The sequence below is a fragment of the Cherax quadricarinatus genome, chromosome 32 (assembly GCF_038502225.1).
Source record: "Cherax quadricarinatus isolate ZL_2023a chromosome 32, ASM3850222v1, whole genome shotgun sequence".
Lineage (NCBI taxonomy): Eukaryota > Metazoa > Arthropoda > Malacostraca > Decapoda > Parastacidae > Cherax > Cherax quadricarinatus.
The window spans coordinates 30,176,563-30,194,433 of record NC_091323.1 but is presented as its reverse complement, the minus strand read 5'-3'; the positions used below and the strand labels follow the sequence as shown (position 1 = coordinate 30,194,433).

The following is a 17,871-nucleotide window of genomic DNA, read 5'->3' as shown; positions in this document are numbered from 1 at the left end:
TTTGCATCCACTGAGGTAAGATGGGGCTGGGCTTTTAGGATAAGAGGTGGGATATGTTTCTCAGATCGATCATCTAATAACCGTAACATGTCTACTCTGCAATGGCTTCTACAGGTTTTACTGACGTTCTTTGTATTTTAATGCTATTACATCACACTAACTTTAATGTGTTATCCTAGGTTAAATCTGTACAATGAACTCTTTGTATCCATAATACCTGTGTGCTCTCAAGATCACTTTTTGTTTTTTGTATGCAAAAAAAAAAAAAAAACTAACTGTTGGTTATTTGTGGATGAGTGTGGAGTAGTGGGGGCAGCATCCTGCCCTCCTCTGTGCCTCTGCTCACTGCCTGAGTCATCCAGCACTCCTCACCATATATGGTGTCTCACCAGCCCGCCCACCATCACTCACTTGCCCTAAACTACCACCTACCATGCTAGTCTTATACCCCTAGTGCCCAGCTTGCGCCCTTGTTCAGGTTAAGCGACGTACCCTCTACCACACTAACATCACAACATTCACTGATCCACTCACAGTTAGTATTTTGTTTCATAACACATAACATTACCTATTCAACATTAATATATAACACTTCTGATATTACTTAACACTACTAACATTAATATTACCTAACACTCCTAACATCTAATATTGCCTAACACTCCTATTATCTAACGCTCCAACATTACCTAATATTCTAACATTACCTAACACTCCAGACATTTATTACTGGGAAGCGCAAAGCCCGTAAGGTCATACAGAGTTTTGGAAATGGAAGGTAATTAGGTCTGAACAAGACACCACTATCACAAACACGGTTATTCAAGATCACAAAGTAACTTAATGTGAAAATTGAGGCACAAGTTGTAGTTTGATATACATAGCCAGTAAGTATACAAAAAAAACAAACACAGTAGCGGGGCCAGGAGCTGTAAATCGACCCCTGCAACCACAACTAGGTGAACACAGCAGGGCTATACAGGCCTATGCTAGGCAGGGCCTGTTCACACCCACCCACACATCCTCGAATTTGTTCCTTTGAAGATGTGTATATAAATGTGTAAAAACACGAAAGCGCACAGGGTGGGGATTTAAGGCTACCTATAGTCAATTCTGGGGGTCAGCGCCCCCACACAAGTACCCATGAGGAGTTAACAGCACGGGCATACACTGGTCTCCTTCAAGTCTATAATGGATGAGGCGGTGGATCACAGATACACACCTAATATGGTCCACTGTCGTAAATGCCACTGACTACGATGTCTCCTACCCTAGTAAACACAGGCAGCAAGAACAGCAAGGTTAGCAGCAGCAGTAACCCCAGCAGCAGCAGTAACCCCAGCAACTACAACAACCCCAGCAACTACAGCAACCCCAGCAGCAGCAGTAACCCCAACAACTACAGCAACCCCAGCAGCAGCAGTAACCCCAGGAACCACAGCAACCCCAGCAGCAGCAGTAACCCCAGAAACTACAGCAACCCCAGCAGCAGCAGTAACCCCAGCAGCAACAACTGTAGGAGTAACTAGCACACTTTGCCCTAATAACTAGCACTATCTTAATAATTAAAATTAAAAAGAGTCACATGATAGACTTTCTTGGGTTATCCTAGGTTACTAACCCTCAGTGTTAAATAATCAGGATAAAATAATCTACTAGGACATAAATTGGGTCAGATAACTACACCTTACCCCTCCCCCTCCCCGATTAAGATATCTATCTACATAAAAGGTGAATTTCTCCTGTGTATGGGATAGGCTATCGTGAGAGACGATCCTTTCCCAAATATTAATGACTCCAGTACTGCTGGAAGAAAACCTTTGGCGCTTATAGTTGATGAACATTTACGATATCCTCATTACCCTACTGAAGTTTCCCAGCTCAGGCTGAGATTTCAACATTGCAAATGAAATCCATCCTGTATGATAGAATATAACAGGGAAATTCACCCTAGGTGATGGAATATAAGGGAAACCCACCCTAGCTGATAAAATACAGCAGGGAAACCCACTCTAAGTAATTGAATAAAGCAGGGAAACCCACTCTAGGTGATGAAATATGACAGGGAAACCCTTTCTAGGTGATGGAATATAACAAGGAAACCCACTCTAGGTGATGGAATATAACAGGGAAACCCACTCTAGGTGATGAATTATAACAGGGAAACCCACTCTAGGTGATGGAATATAACAGGGAAACCCACCTAGGTGATGAAATATGACAGGGAAACCCACTCTAGGTGATGAATTATAACAGGGAAACCCACTCTAGGTGATGGAATATGACAGGGAAACCCACTCTAGGTGATGGAATTTAACAGGGAAACCCACTCTTGGTGATGAATTATAACAGGGAAACCCACTCTAGGTGATGGAATATAACAGGGAAACCCCTTCTAGGTGATTAATTATAACAGGGAAACCCACTCTTGGTGATGAATTATAACAGGGAAACCCACTCTAGGTCATGGAATATAAAAGGGAAACCCCTTCTAGGTGATGGAATATAACAGGGAAACCCACCTAGGTGATGAAATATGACAGGGAAACCCACTCTAGGTGATGAATTATAACAGGGAAACCCACTCTAGGTGATGGAATATGACAGGGAAACCCACTCTAGGTGATGGAATTTAACAGGGAAACCCACTCTTGGTGATGAATTATAACAGGGAAACCCACTCTAGGTGATGGAATATAACAGGGAAACCCCTTCTAGGTGATGGAATATAACAGGGAAACCCACTCTAGGTGATTAATTATAACAGGGAAACCCACTCTAGGTGATGGAATATAACAGGGAAACCCACCTAGGTGATGAAATATGACAGGGAAACCCACTCTAGGTGATGAATTATAACAGGGAAACCCACTCTAGGTGATGGAATATGACAGGGAAACCCCTTCTAGGTGATGGAATATAACAGGGAAACCCACCTAGGTGATGAAATATGACAGGGAAACCCACTCTAGGTGATGAATTATAACAGGGAAACCCACTCTAGGTGATGGAATATGACAGGGAAACCCACTCTAGGTGATGGAATTTAACAGGGAAACCCACTCTTGGTGATGAATTATAACAGGGAAACCCACTCTAGGTGATGGAATATAACAGGGAAACCCCTTCTAGGTGATGGAATATAACAGGGAAACCCACTCTAGGTGATTAATTATAACAGGGAAACCCACTCTAGGTGATGGAATATAACAGGGAAACCCACCTAGGTGATGAAATATGACAGGGAAACCCACTCTAGGTGATGAATTATAACAGGGAAACCCACTCTAGGTGATGGAATATGACAGGGAAACCCACTCTAGGTGATGGAATATAACAGGGAAACCCACTCTTGGTGATGAATTATAACAGGGAAACCCACTCTAGGTGATGAAATATGACAGGGAAACCCACTCTAGGTGATGGAATATAACAGGGAAACCCACTCTAGGTGATGGAATATAACAGGGAAACCCACTCTAGGTGATGGAATATAACAGGGAAACCCACTCTAGGTGATGGAATATAACAGGGAAACCCACTCTAGGTGATGGAATATAACAGGAAAACCCACTCTAGGTGATGGAATATAACAGGGAAACCCACTCTAGGTGATGGAATATAACAGGGAAACCCACTCTAGGTGATGGAATATAACAGGGAAACCCACTCTAGGTGATGGAATATAACAGGGAAACCCACTCTAGGTGATGGAATATAACAGGGAAACCCACTCTAGGTGATGGAATATAACAGGGAAACCCACTCTAGGTGATGGAATATAACAGGGAAACCCACTCTAGGTGATGGAATATAACAGGGAAACCCACTCTAGGTGATGGAATATAACAGGGAAACCCACTCTAGGTGATGGAATATAACAGGGAAACCCACTCTAGGTGATGGAATATAACAGGGAAACCCACTCTAGGTGATGAAATATAACAGGGAAACCCACTCTAGGTGATGGAATATAACAGGGAAACCCACTCTAGGTGATGGAATATAACAGGGAAACCCACTCTAGGTGATGGAATATAACAGGGAGGGTGATATCAATAAATTCTTCAAAATTCTCTGCGAGCTCAAGCAACTTGAGAGAGAGAGTTTTTATACAAGAGGTGTTCCCTCACCATTGCCTCTCTCGGAGTTGTATTTTCTAGTCATGCCTTGCTACTTGAAGAAAGTTGCCCGAAAACTTTGTCAACTACCTGACTTTCTCCCATGTTAGAGGAACCACCTGCTGAAGGAAGAAGAGGGTATACGAGATGGGAAGATGAAAGAAGGGAAGGAGAGATGTTGATAGAAGTTTCATGAGAATTAATAGATTTTATTATAGTTATGACGAAACGCTCAAGGGTCATACAGCGAATGAGATATGGGAGATAATCAGGTTTGATCCAAAAAAGGAATGTACCTGCAATTCCTTGCATCAAGAGTCCTTCAGCATCAAGGCAAACTCCTTTAAGGGCTGCGTAACTTGAGCTGTGTGTGTGTGTACCCACCTATTTGTGGTTGCAGGGGTCGATTCATAGTTCACGGCCCCGTGTGTGTGTGTGTGTACTCGCTTAATTGTGGTTGCAGGGGTCGAGAGTCAGCTCCTGGCCCCGCCTCTTCACTGAACGCTACTAGGCCCTCTCTCTCCCTGCTCCATGAGCTTTATCATACCTCGTCTTAAAGCTATGTATGGTTCCTGCCTCCACTACATCACTTGCTAGACTATTCCACTTCCTGACTACTCTGTGACTGAAGAAATATTTTCTAACATTCTTTTGACTTATCTGAGTCTTCAACTTCCGCGTGTGACCCCATGTTTCTGTGTTCCTGTCTCTATCCGCTTTGTCTATTCCACGCAGTATTTTGTATGTCGTTATCATGTCTCCCCTAACCCTCCTGTCCTCCAGTGTCGTCAGGTCGATTTCCCTAAACCTTTCTTCATAGGACATTTCCCTTACCTTTGGAACTAACCTTGTCGCAAATTTCTTGACATGCTTGACCCGGTGAGTACTCATCTAGTTGAGGTTGCAGGGGTCGAGTGTGTGTGTGTGTGTACTCACCTAATTCACCTAATTGTGGTTGCAAGGGTCGAGACTCAGCTCCTGGCCCCGCCTCTTCACTGATTGCTACTAGGTCCTCTCTCTCTCTGCTTCCTGAGCTTTGTCATACCTCGTTTTAAAGCTATGTATGGTTCCTGCCTCCACTACGTGTGTGTGTGTGTGTGTGTGTGTGTGTGTGTGTGTGTGTGTGTGTGTGTGTGTGTGTGTGTGTGTGTGTGTGTGTGCGTATGTGTGTGTGTGTGTGTGTGTGTGTGTGTGTGTGTGTGTGTGTGTGTGTGTGTGTGTGTGTGTGTGTGTGTGTGTGTGTGTGTTAGTTACCATTTTGTCCTAGGCACATGTCGATTAGACACTAGGCCTGTTGTGTGAGTGTAGGTGTGTAGGTGTGTAGGTGTGTGTGTGGTGTGTGTATATGTGTGTGTGTGTGTGTGTGTGTGTGTGTGTGTGTGTGTGTGTGTGTGTGTGTGTGTGTGTGTGTGTGTGTGTGTGTGTGTGTGTGTGTGTGTGTCCCAGATGAGACTTCCTAAGCGTGTTTATCCGTGAGAAGTTTTAAAAGTGTGTTTATCAGTGATTGGAATGTCCCTTGCGTCTTGCCAATAAGCTCTGGCCCTCACAACAGCCAAGGAGGTGATTTATTATATTATGTAATAGTGCCAACAACTGGATGTTCTAGGTGGTTAATGGGGGTTTAAAGCCTATCGACTGCACGAGGGTTATTATTTAGGCTGCTTGTAATCTGTTCACTGCAAGTTGAGAATACTTTCTTCTCTAAAATAGAGATTAAAGAGACTCGGCACTGACCCTTTCAGCATATAAAGACATATACACCTCACATTATATATATTCTGCTCTATGTGCACTCGCCATAGTAAGTTTTTCATCATAGAGCTTGAATTAAAAGTTTAAAAAATAAACTCTATAATGTGCATTTACTAAAAAGATATGAAATTGTTGACTCATAAGCAAGGGCAGAGATAAAACTGTGAAGGAAGCCTCGCTATGTTTAATGGTTATTAAGAGAGATGATGATGGTGTTGCCAAGTGTTGTTGTTGCTGCTGCTGGCGGCCCACACACACACACACACACACACACACACACACACACACACACATATATATATATATATATATATATATATATATATATACACACACACACACACACACACACACACATACACACACACTAGGAGAAAGTGCAAAAGTTTGCAGCAAGTCTAGTCCCGGAGCTAAGGGGCATGTCCTATGAGGAGAGGTTAAGGAACTCAACCTGCCGACACTGGAGGACAGGAGGGATAAAAAGGGACGTGACGACGTATACAATACTGTGAAGAATTGACAAGGTGGACAGGGCCAGAATGTTTCAGAGATGGTCCCCTCAAGGAAGGTTCCTTGACGCTGGTGAGGGGCTCTTGATCTAGGGAACTGGATCTGTGTTCCAGTTCCCTGAATTAAGTCTGAATACCTTCCACATCCCCCCCACAGGCGCTGTATGATCCTACGGGTTTAGCGCTTCCCCCTTGATTATTATAATAATAATAATTCAGAGGTGGCACACAGGAATAAGGGGTCACAACTGGAAGCTGAAAACTCAGATGAGTCATAGATATGTTAGGAAGTATTTCTTCAGCTTTAGAATTGTCAGGAAGTAGAACACTCTGGAGTGAAGTAGAGGAGGCAGGATCCATACAATTCTTTATTAAGAAGACGTACGATAAGGCTCTTGGAGTGAGAGAATGGATCTAGTAACGGCTAGCTAAGAGGCGGGGCCAGGAGCTATGAATTGATCCCTGCAACTACATAAAGGTGAGTACACACACAGTACTGTAGGAATATGAATCACTGGCAGAAACCCCTGACTCATAATAACAACACTTTCCTAACTTGAATTCAAACATTACTTGGTTTTTAAAGTAACTTGCGTCCGAACAGGTAAATATCTTAGAGTAGGGGTAATCCAAATCTTGGGATAGTCTTATAGGAAACAGTACAGCTTAGACAATCTGGAACTTCGCACTGCGGACTAACACTGACCTCTCGCACACACACTGGTCTGGACTACTCGTCGCCTAGTATGACCATCAACTTGTGGAAAAACAAGATAAACAGGACCCAGCATACTGGCATGTTGTTTATTAATACCTATATCTACATATTAAAATACGTCTCTGCAATTTAATTTTAAATTTTGTCCTTGATATCCCCCTCCCCCCTACAGACGCACACACAGACACACACACACACACACACACACACACACACACACACACCCGGGACTAGGAGCTGCAAATCAACCCCAGTAACCACAAATAGGTGAGCACACACACAAACACACACGGGATGTATACACAGAGAGGCGTATTTCTATCAACGTATGTATGCTGAGAGTTTTATCCGTATTTTCGGGATTAAAGTATTGTGTGCAGCCTTAATGGCTACTGTACTAGCTAGGTTTTAAACCCCATTATCCAATTTAATTGATACACACACGTCCAGCTTGCCAAAGGGAGAAATTATATTATTTTAATATTGAAATAAGTCCCTATTTATGCATGGGACTGCATTGACGGATATATTGAGACGTGACAGATATACACCTCCATGAATATACACCTTTATAAATATAAGTTCGGAGTCACACACCTTTACTGTATACCTATTGTGCAGGCTACTGCCTTATTGTGCTAAATTTATTTATAGTTTTGTAATATAAGCTGTTTATAATGTATAAAAAGGGCTCCACAAATGTACAATTAATGTTGGCGTATTGTGGATGCTTTTCCTGAGTGACGCCACAGAGTCACTACGAGGGTAAGATGGCTGCCATGCACGAGCTGCGTGTGTGATACTATTTTGTGGCGATACCCAGGCCGTAAGTAGTGTCTGATGTTTATTTTACACTACCATAGGCCCTAAGAGGTACCTGACACCTGTTGTTTAAATGAGGTGTATGTAAACGTGGGGGAGAGCAGAAATAATAGTTTTAATGGTAGGCTGGGAAAATATCGGGCCACTACAGTAATTTTTTTTGGATACACAAGTTTAGGGCTTAATTTTGATTGTAATAATAATATTTAGGTAAGGTACAAATAAGTACAGTTACAAAAATTTAGGTGACTACAGTGATCTTACATATTAACATATGCAAAATAACAGCACTGAAAAAAACTGAAATTTCAAGAGATTTCGTGATTTTTCACATTATCAAGGAATAGTAAAAATAATAGGAAAACAGAAAAGTTACAAGGCTGAGATTTCATCTCATTTATGACCTCATACATAACCCGTCAACCGAGCATGGGAGTGTACTGAAGATTTGGTCAGGTCATATATCTAGTCAAATTTTTATAAGTGACCTGTGAGACATAGCTTAAATTCCTCGCAAATTCTATCTATTCTGAATGAATCAAATTTATTTAACCCTCAACTAATTTTCATATTGAAATCAGTACTATTTTTGATGAGACTTTATTCAATTATATTTCAAACTCATTGAACGTGCTTGATACAACTTTCTTGGCCTTTGGAAAATCAGCTGTGTGGTTAAGATCTCATATTATTAAAGGAACATTAAATTATTGCCCATTTCTAATGCTGTATTTATATTGCTGTAATATTAGTTCAAGATTTTTCCCAGTTTGACCGTAATAAACTGTATTGCATTTTATTTACAAGGAATCTTATAAACAGCCATCAGCATTTTTTGGTAGAATTCTTAATCAAATGTTTTTTTTACTGTATCAAGATTTTTAAATACAACCTTGATTTTAAAATTCTTAAGTAAAGGTTCTCATGGTTAGGGAGAACCGACATATTATTGAATGAATATGTTTCTTTGTCCTTTTTTTTAAATTGTAAAATGTATATCTAGCAGTTCGAAATATTTGTCAGTTATATTTTTTTGGATATTTTAGATTATTTTCTGTTTCATAATTCTTTAAAATTTCTTTATCTATGAACTCTGAGCTGCAAATGCACAGAGCTTTCAAAAACATACATGAGAAAACAGAAAGTTTAACTGTCGTGATATGAAGAATAATACTGATGGTTTTCTGTATGTTTTGAATTTAGATTCTTGGTTCCCCTTAATAATTAAAACGTGTAAAAAGGGTAATATAAAAAATTATGAAATAGCAAATGATCTAAAATACCCAAAAATTTAATTGTCAACTCTTTTAAAATGCTAGAAACACATTTTACAATTAAAAAAAGGACAAAGAAACATGTTCAGCCAGGAATATGTTGGTTCTACCTTACCATGAGAACCTTCTTGATATACGTTCTCTACTTAAGAATTTTAAAATCAAAATTATATTTAAAAATTTTGATATAGTAAAAATTATAAAGTAAAAAAAATTATTAAGAATTCTCCGAGGGCTGTGTTTATTAGATTCCCTGTAAAAAACGCAGTAAAGTTTATTACGGTCAAACTGGGAAAAGCCTTGAACTAAGATTATAACAACGTGAAAATAGCATTAGAACTGAATAAGAATTTAATGCTCTTTTCAAAATATGAAAGATTTTAACCACACAATTGATCTTCCAAAGGCTGAGAAAGTTGTATCAAGCAGGTCCATGGTTGAAAGAAATGTAATTGAATTAAGTTTCATAAAAATGGCACTGTTTTCAATATGACTGTTGGTTCGGGGTTATATCAATTATATTAATTCATGATATACAGTATTTGCGAGGACTTTAAGCTATGTCTGACAGGTCACTCATAAAAATTTAACTTAACATGTGACCAGACCAAATCTTCACTGCATTCCTACGCGTGTGTGAGGTCAAAAATGAGGTGAAATCTCAATCCTGATAAGTCTTCTGTTCTATTATTTTTACCATTCCTTGATAATATGAGAATTCACTAAAGCACTTGGAATTTCACTATTTTTTCACTGGTTATTTTGTGTAATGTGATATCACCCGTTAACTGTGATCTTAATACATATTAACATATGCAGAACAACCAATGTGATAAACAGTTAAGTTCCAAGTACTTTCGTGATTTTTCACATTAATCAAGGAACTGTAAAAATAAAACATCGACAGGAAGGAATATAAAGACAAGAATACACCCCTCGGTCACCCCACAACACCTTACTTTTTTATGATGATGTAGGTAGGTAGTCAAGGATCTGTGAAATACAGCTTATATTCTACCCAAGCATTAAGAGGTGTATTCTTGTCCTTATATGCCTTCCTGTTGAGCGTTTATTTTTATAGTTCCCTGATAACGTGAGAAATCACGAAAGCCCTTGGAATTTCACTATTTTTTCACAGTGGTTGTTCTGCATATTGTGATATCTGTTTACTGTGATCTTATTGCATATTAACATATGTGTAAATTACCTTAACCTAGCATAACCCCAAAAAAGTCAGAGGATGTGACTTATTTCTACCGGGGTTCTTGTAATATTTTATTATTTAAAGCCTGGCTGTAAGATACAGTAGAAATCAGTCATGATTATAACCTTAAAAATTAAAGCATAAGTAACTTAGCTGTGAAAATCAATTACAGTGAACTGCGGTGCAGTAGGAATACAGTGAAGTGAGTTATTTATATAAACATTAAATAGGAATAAATTGAACTGAATTATTTACATAAACATTAAATTAAGAAGATCATCTCACAATAATAGTTACATGAGTGTTAACTATACAAGAAATCACTCTCCTTCCTTTCCATAGCTTCATTCATTAGGTACCTTTTGGTTCTCTTCCAGAACTGGCTCATGCTAGGACAGGCTTTAAATATGTTCATGCAGTCCGTTCTACTGCTGTATCGCTGTTAAGCAAAAGGTGTTTGGGGGTCTGACCACCTACTTTAGGTACTACAAAATTGTGTTCACTTCCCCCTAGTACCATACAAGTTTTGGTGCTTAACCTTGACAAAATTAGCAGCAAGATATTCCGGACACTGCTTGTGAGCAATTTCATAAACATTTAATTTCAGTTGTTTTACTCTGTCTTCAACATTTAACACATCCAGTTATTGTAATTTATCCTGGCCTACATGCTCTCTTGAACCTAGACCCTTAATGAATCTCACCATTTTGTTCTGGGCATGGTAATTTTCTTACGGCCCTACTTCAGCCACTTGTTAAGAGTTGCTGATGTGTAAACTACAGTTTTTGTTATGTGTATTGAGGATGGTGTATAAACTATGCGTTTTGTGGTTCACTAATTTCGTAACAATGCCTTTGTGCATATAAGGTAGGATTTCGCTTTATTCCATATTTTAGGAAGCAGTGTGTCCTTAATTGGTGGTGTATAGGTGACATACAGCCTTAATGACTTTCGTGTGGTCGATAGGCTTTAAACTCAATAAACCAACCAAGCAACTGAATAATGGGTATGCATCCCGGGTATCAGGTAAGCAAGGTCTCTTTAGCCAAGTTGTTGGTTGTTTAATAAGGTAGTTTGACGAGACTTGAGACTCATTACGCTGGTGTTTGTGCATAAACTGTGGTGGGGATACGTTAATAGTAGACCAGGATTGATGTTGAGAGAGAGAGGCTAAGGAAACTAGCTAACCATATGTGGGCTGTGACTCAGTGCTAGCTGGCCGGCTTTCACAATAATAAAACGAAGGGGGTGGGCAAGAGGTACTGAATTACAGGGCGGTATCACCGGTACACATTCTTTCCAAAGTAATGGAAAAAAAAATGTTCAGCACAACAACGGTTACCGATCTCGATATGGTGTTAGCTATCAGCAGCCCTATAAACCCCCAAGAAGAAATCGCTAATCTAGGGTTGTGCAGCAACACCAGATTACTGTAGCCACAGATGGCAAAGATGACTTATTTAATGCGCTGAACAAATATATAACTACTCAGCGCACGTAGTGCTGGCTTCAGATTTGCATTTTAACTACATAATGTTGCCTATAAAGGCTGAGGTTCTATAAACAGTGTAAGCATGTGTATTAATTTCCGATGCAAGGTTTAAAGACATTGGAAAAAAAAAGTAGTTTTCTTCCTGTGTGTCTCTGGGTAGAGGGTTAGTTTTGAAGACGTTAATCATGTGGGTGTTTATGCCTCCGTCCCCCTTGACACCTCCGTCCCTCCTGACGCCTCCGTCCCTCCTGATGCTTCCGTCCCTCCTGAACGTCTCCGTCCCTCCTGACGCTTCCTTTCTTATTGACGCCTCCGTCGCTCTTGACGCCTTCGTTCCTCCTTACACTTCAACCTTTCCAGTCTCCGTCCGTCCTGACGCCTCCGTTTCTCCTGACGCCTCCGTCCCTCCTGATGCCTCTGTTCTTCCTCACACTTCAGCCCTTCCTGTCTCTGTCCGCCCTGACGTGTTTCTGCTGTTTCTTCCTTGTCCTTCAGTGGACTATGCTCACACTTCATTGAAAGGAATACGAACCTCTATTCTGTCTCAGCATATTCCAAAGCTTGGTGGATTCAAGTATAGCACTGCCCACAAGAGTGAAGGAAAGGCATAGGCTCCAGAACAAGTGAAACGTTGTCCTAGTAAAAAAATTATACTGCATGTTTTTTTTTATACTGTACCTCATACACCATGTGGACCAGCTACACACAACATAATGAACACAAATAACGTAATGTATCATTAAGAAGAGGCTTCGCCCGCCCCTTTGTCAGGCCAGTACATACATTACATGAACATAGTTACATGTAATGGAGGAAGGTTCAAAGTTTATTCTCTATAAGGATTACAATGCTGAGTTTACAGAATTTGGTTATTGTGTGGTTTACATGTAGTAAAATAATAATTACAGAGTGTACCACTAGAACACCTAGCATGGCTAGGCATTTCGGGCAGACTTAAATTAAATCTTAAGTTTAAAATATTACAAAATTATGAGGCAAGTTGGTATTATGGCTAAGTGACTAAATACTAGTTTGTGAGATTAGCAATGTGAATGCTTTTGTTTTGGCACTATACATAGTTTCAGTATTGGAGTATCACAGGCCAACTTATGACTAGTTAAGATTCATTATTTTGAGATTGAGATTGATATTTCTGTTTATGGTCAAATGGGTGAGTGAGTGTAAGTATTAACCACCAGGTGGTATTCGTGTAATTAGTTGACAGGGTGTATCAGGGAGATAAGATGTTTTCTGATGGTAGTTTTGAAGGTGATGAATGTGTCTGCAGTTTTAGAATTTTCAGGTAGGGTGTTCCAGATTTTAGGGCCTTTGACATACATTGAATTTTTGTAAAGGTTTAGTCTGACACGGGGAATGTCATAGAGATGTTTGTGTCTAGTGTTGTGCCAGTGGGTTCTGTCGCAACTATCAAGAAAGCATTTTAGGTCAAGGTTAATATTGGAATTTAAGGTCCTGTAGATGTAGATTGCACAGTAGTAAGTGTGGATGTACTGAACAGGGAGTAAGTTTAGATCTATGAAGAGTGGGGGGGGGGGTGTTGCCAGGGATGGGATTTAGTGATTATTCTTACTGCGGCTTTTTGTTGGGTTATTATTGGCTTTAGGTGTGTTGCTGCAGTTGAACCCCAAGCACAGATAGCATAGGTGAGGTATGGATATATAAGTGAATGGTATAGTGTGAGAAGGGCAGTTTGCGGCACGTAGTATCGTATCTTGGAGAGGATCCCAACCGTTTTGGATACTTTTTTGGTTATGTGTTGGATATGGGTGCTGAAGTTCAGATTGTTGTCGAGGTATAGGCCTAGGAATTTGCCCTCATTATGCCTGGCAATTAGAGTGTTGTCGATCTTAATGTTAATTTGCGCATCTCCTGCTCTGCTACCAAACATAATGTAGTAGGTTTTGTCAGTGTTAAGCGTAAGTTTATTGGCTGTCATCCAAGTCGATATTTTGATCAGCTCCTCATTAACAATGGTGTTGAGGGTGGCAAGATTAGGGTGAGAGATGACGTAAGTCGTGTCGTCAGCAAAGAGAATGGGGTTCAGGTGTTGAGATACGTTTGGAAGATCATTGATGTATATGAGGAAGAGCAGGGGACCAAGGACACTTCCCTGCGGAACTCCAGTATCAAGTGGCCGTGTTGTTGATGCTGTGTTGAGTAGTAGTAGTAGTAGTAGTTATTTTTATTTATCGAAATTAGGTACGCCTCCAGTGTGCTGCTAACCTATTCCATGTCATAGTTATGTTTCCCTGGATTTCACACACACGCACACGCACACACACGCACACGCACACGCACGCACACACACACACACACACACACACACACACACACACACACACACACACACACACACACACACACACACACACACACACACACAAGCGTGCGCGCTTTTTATGTAGTTTTTATTGACTTTATAAAGTTCTACACAAAGCGAAATCTTGTGAAAATATTTTTTTCTGCAATCACCAGGAGTTCGTAACAACGAAGACTTTAGGTTCGTGTACTTTTTGTTCTTAACAATGAAGACCGGATTCGTGCAGTTACTAACTACGAAAATTTTGGGTTCGTGTAATCCTCGCATGCTCGTAACCATAAAAATTTTAGGCTCGTGCAGTCCTCACTTGTTCGTAACCATAAAGACTTCCTGCTCGTGCAGTCCTTGCTTGTTCGTAACAACGAAGACTTTGGGTCCGTTTTACATCTTTACCTGACAGTATTAGACGTCATAACTCTCTAATGCTGTCCGGTAAGATGTGACCAGTACCCGAGAGTGAACTGAACCAGGTCTTCCAGGGTGTGGACCGTGGTCTCAGCAGCAGCAGTAGCAATAGCAGTAACAGCAGCAGCAGCAGCAGCAGGAAGAACGCTGAAACAAACGTACTTCATATTAATGAGAGTGTGGGAGATGTGCTCCCAGAATGACAAGTGGTATTTGGGGGAGAGGGTCCTACTGCTGAGGTGCTCTCATTGCTGAAGTGGTCTTACTGCTAAGGTGGTCCTACTGACCAGAGGGTACTCGTCTATTTGTACTACACTATTTGTAGTAGCAGGGGTCGATTCTCAGATCTTAATAGTAGTGACTGGTAGTTGTGTTGTTGGTGGTAGTAATGCGGAGGGTGATGAATGGTTTTGAAAACCGACAAGTTGAAGAATTAAGACACTTATGCAACATGTGGGAATTCTTACTGAAGAAACGTTGCGCCACACAGTGGCTTCATCAGTCTTATACAAAGCAGGAAGGTATAAGGAGAGGAGTTGGAGGTAATCAGTCACTCAGACTGGAGTCGATGTGTTCAGTCCATCAGTCTTGTAGAAAGTACAGCACAGGGCCGTAGCAGTGGCTTATATACTGTAGTCTGGTGAGACGAAGCAGGAGGAGGCGGGGTCATAGTGGAACCATCCACTATGACCCATTCATCACATCTGTCAGACACTGCATTATCATGGGATCTTAATACAAAGAATTCTTCAAAACTTGTCCAATCTTTGGACGGAGACCTACTTAGACTCGTGGATGGTTCCACTATGACCCCGCCTCCTCCTGTTTCGTCTCACCTGACTGCAGTATACATACATGTATAAGCCACTGCTACGGCCTTGTGCTGTACTTTCTACAAGACTGGTGGACTGGACACATCGACTCCAGGCTGAGGGACTGATTACTTCAAACTCCTCCTCTCCTTATACCTTCCTGCTTAGTATAAGACTGATGAAGCCACTGTGTGGCGAAACGTTTCTTCAATAAAGATTCCCATATGTTTCATAAGTGTCTTAATTCTTCAATGCTGAGGGTGTTGGCGATCGTGGTGGTAGTGTTGGTGGTGGTGGTTAGGGTGATGATGGGGTGATGGTTGTAGTAGTGGTGATAATGGTGGTGAGGGTGATAGTAGTAGTAGTGATAATAGTGGTGAGGGTGATAGTAGTAGTAGTGGTGGTGGTGATAGTGGTGGTGGGGGCGGCGGCGGCAGTAACTATGGTTGTATCCGGGATATTGAGTAGGATAAGAGAGGGAGAAAGAGAGGAAAGAGGTGGGGGAGGGGGGAGGGAGGAGCCATTGTTTGCTCAAGAGTGGTGAGGGGGTGAGAATAACCTCCCTAACCCCTCCCCTTGCAACAGTAGTGAGTATACCCAACACCCCTTCCCTTTCTCAACCCCCTTTCCCCTTACGTCTCTCAATCCCTCCCCGTCGCTTCTTCAACCTCTTCATCTTACCTACACAATCGTATAGATTTGTTCAGAATAAGGATATTCATATACAAGTATTCCTGGATATACATGAAGCCAAGTTCCCTGCTGGTTACCTTTTCAACCAGACTGTTTCTGTTAGCGGCCCGCTGACACACAGCCATCACAGCCTGGTTGATCTGACACGTGGCATAGGTAGTTATCCACTTTCCTCCTGAAAACCTCGACATTTGTCTCAGCAATATTTCTGATATCTGCTGGTAGCAAGGTCAGTAATCTTGGACCACGGATGTTGACACAGTGTTCTCTTATTGTATCCATGGTAGTCCTACTTTTCATTGGGTTTCTTGAACACTTCATACCGTTTCTGTCACTTCAATACGTTCTTTTTATGGTAATGTAGTTATGAAACCTGGCCCCTCAATATTTTCCAGGTGTATATTATGAGGTATCTCTTCTCCGCTCCAGGAGAGGACATTCCAAGTAATCTGAGGTGTTCCTAGTAGTTTAAAGGCTTTATCGACTCTGTGAGGACAGCAAACTACCCCAACACAGCTTTGATATCTCTTATTTTAAAGGCGATGAACATAGAACATTATTCTAAACGTCAGAGTACATATGATTTGAATAGTAACATCTTAAGAATTATTTCTTTTATTATGAAAGTGCTCATTATCGACCCTGGCATTTTCCTGGCCTTTCAAGGGGGAAGCGCTAAACCCGGAGCATTATACCCCGCCCGGGGGGGGGAGGATGTGGAAGGCATTCAGGCTTAATTCGGGGAACTGGAGCACAGATCCAATTCCCTAAATCAAGAGCCCCTCACCAACATCAAGGAACCTTCCTTGAGGGGTCTATTATTTCCAGATCTTTCACGTGTTCTTCTCATTCTGTGAAGTGGTGCTCCTGTGTTTTGTATTCTGTGCTCGTTGTGAGCTCTTTCCTTCCATTTCTAGGCAGTTAGAATTTATTACAATTAAACATCGTACCATTTTTCATTGCTCATTAGAAGAATTTGTTGATATCTGCTTGTAATTTGTTTGCGTCTTCTATCAAGACAACTTTCATGCTTATTTTAGTATCGTCCGCAAAGAATGATGTTATTCTGTGACTTGTTTTTATCTATGTCTTTCATTAAGAGGAGAAAACAATAAAGGTGTCAGGAAACAGTAACAAATAGGATTTAATCCCCTCTGACAGATCATTCACATATATTAGCAATAATAGTGGTCCTAACACTCATCCTTGCGGAACCCTGATAGTTACACTCTCCCATATCAGATGCAACATCTCGTACTGTTACTCTCTGTCTTATGTCAGTTAGGTACTCCTTGATGCACTGGAGCACTCTGTCTTTTAACCCTAGTTGTTCTAATTTCTAGACTAATATCTGTTAAGGTACTATGTCCAATGTTTTTCTACAGTCCAGGAAAATACAGTCCACTCAACTGTCGCTCATGTTTTATCTTTCCGACTATCATTAAATTCCAGTAACTTCGTAACACAGGATTTTCCACCTCTAAATCTTTGTTGGTTTTCTATAAGGAGTCTTTTTTTCCTCTCCAGGGATCCTAATATCCTTTTACATACTATCTTTTCCAGAACTTTTGACAGTATGCATGTTAAGAGAACAATGGCCTGCATTTCAGGGCTTCTAGTCGTTCCCTTATGTATATATATATATATATATATATATATATATATATATATATATATATATATATATATATATATATATAAATGGGGATTACATTTGCCTTTTTCCAG

The 17,871-nt window shown here is 40.7% G+C and overlaps 1 protein-coding gene across 2 annotated transcripts in view; it reads left to right on the top strand.

Moving 5' to 3' along the window:
- The first annotated feature begins 7,819 nt into the window (after nt 1-7,819).
- Nucleotides 7,820-17,871, top strand: part of LOC128690262 (uncharacterized) — a 176,536-nt gene continuing 166,484 nt past the window's right edge. The window contains exon 1 of one of the 2 annotated variants that reach the window (XM_070090579.1): nt 7,820-7,926. The gene's annotated coding sequence lies outside the window, so the exon portion shown is untranslated. The remainder of the gene's footprint in view (nt 7,927-17,871) is intronic. The other variant, XM_070090580.1, reaches the window with a different exon arrangement.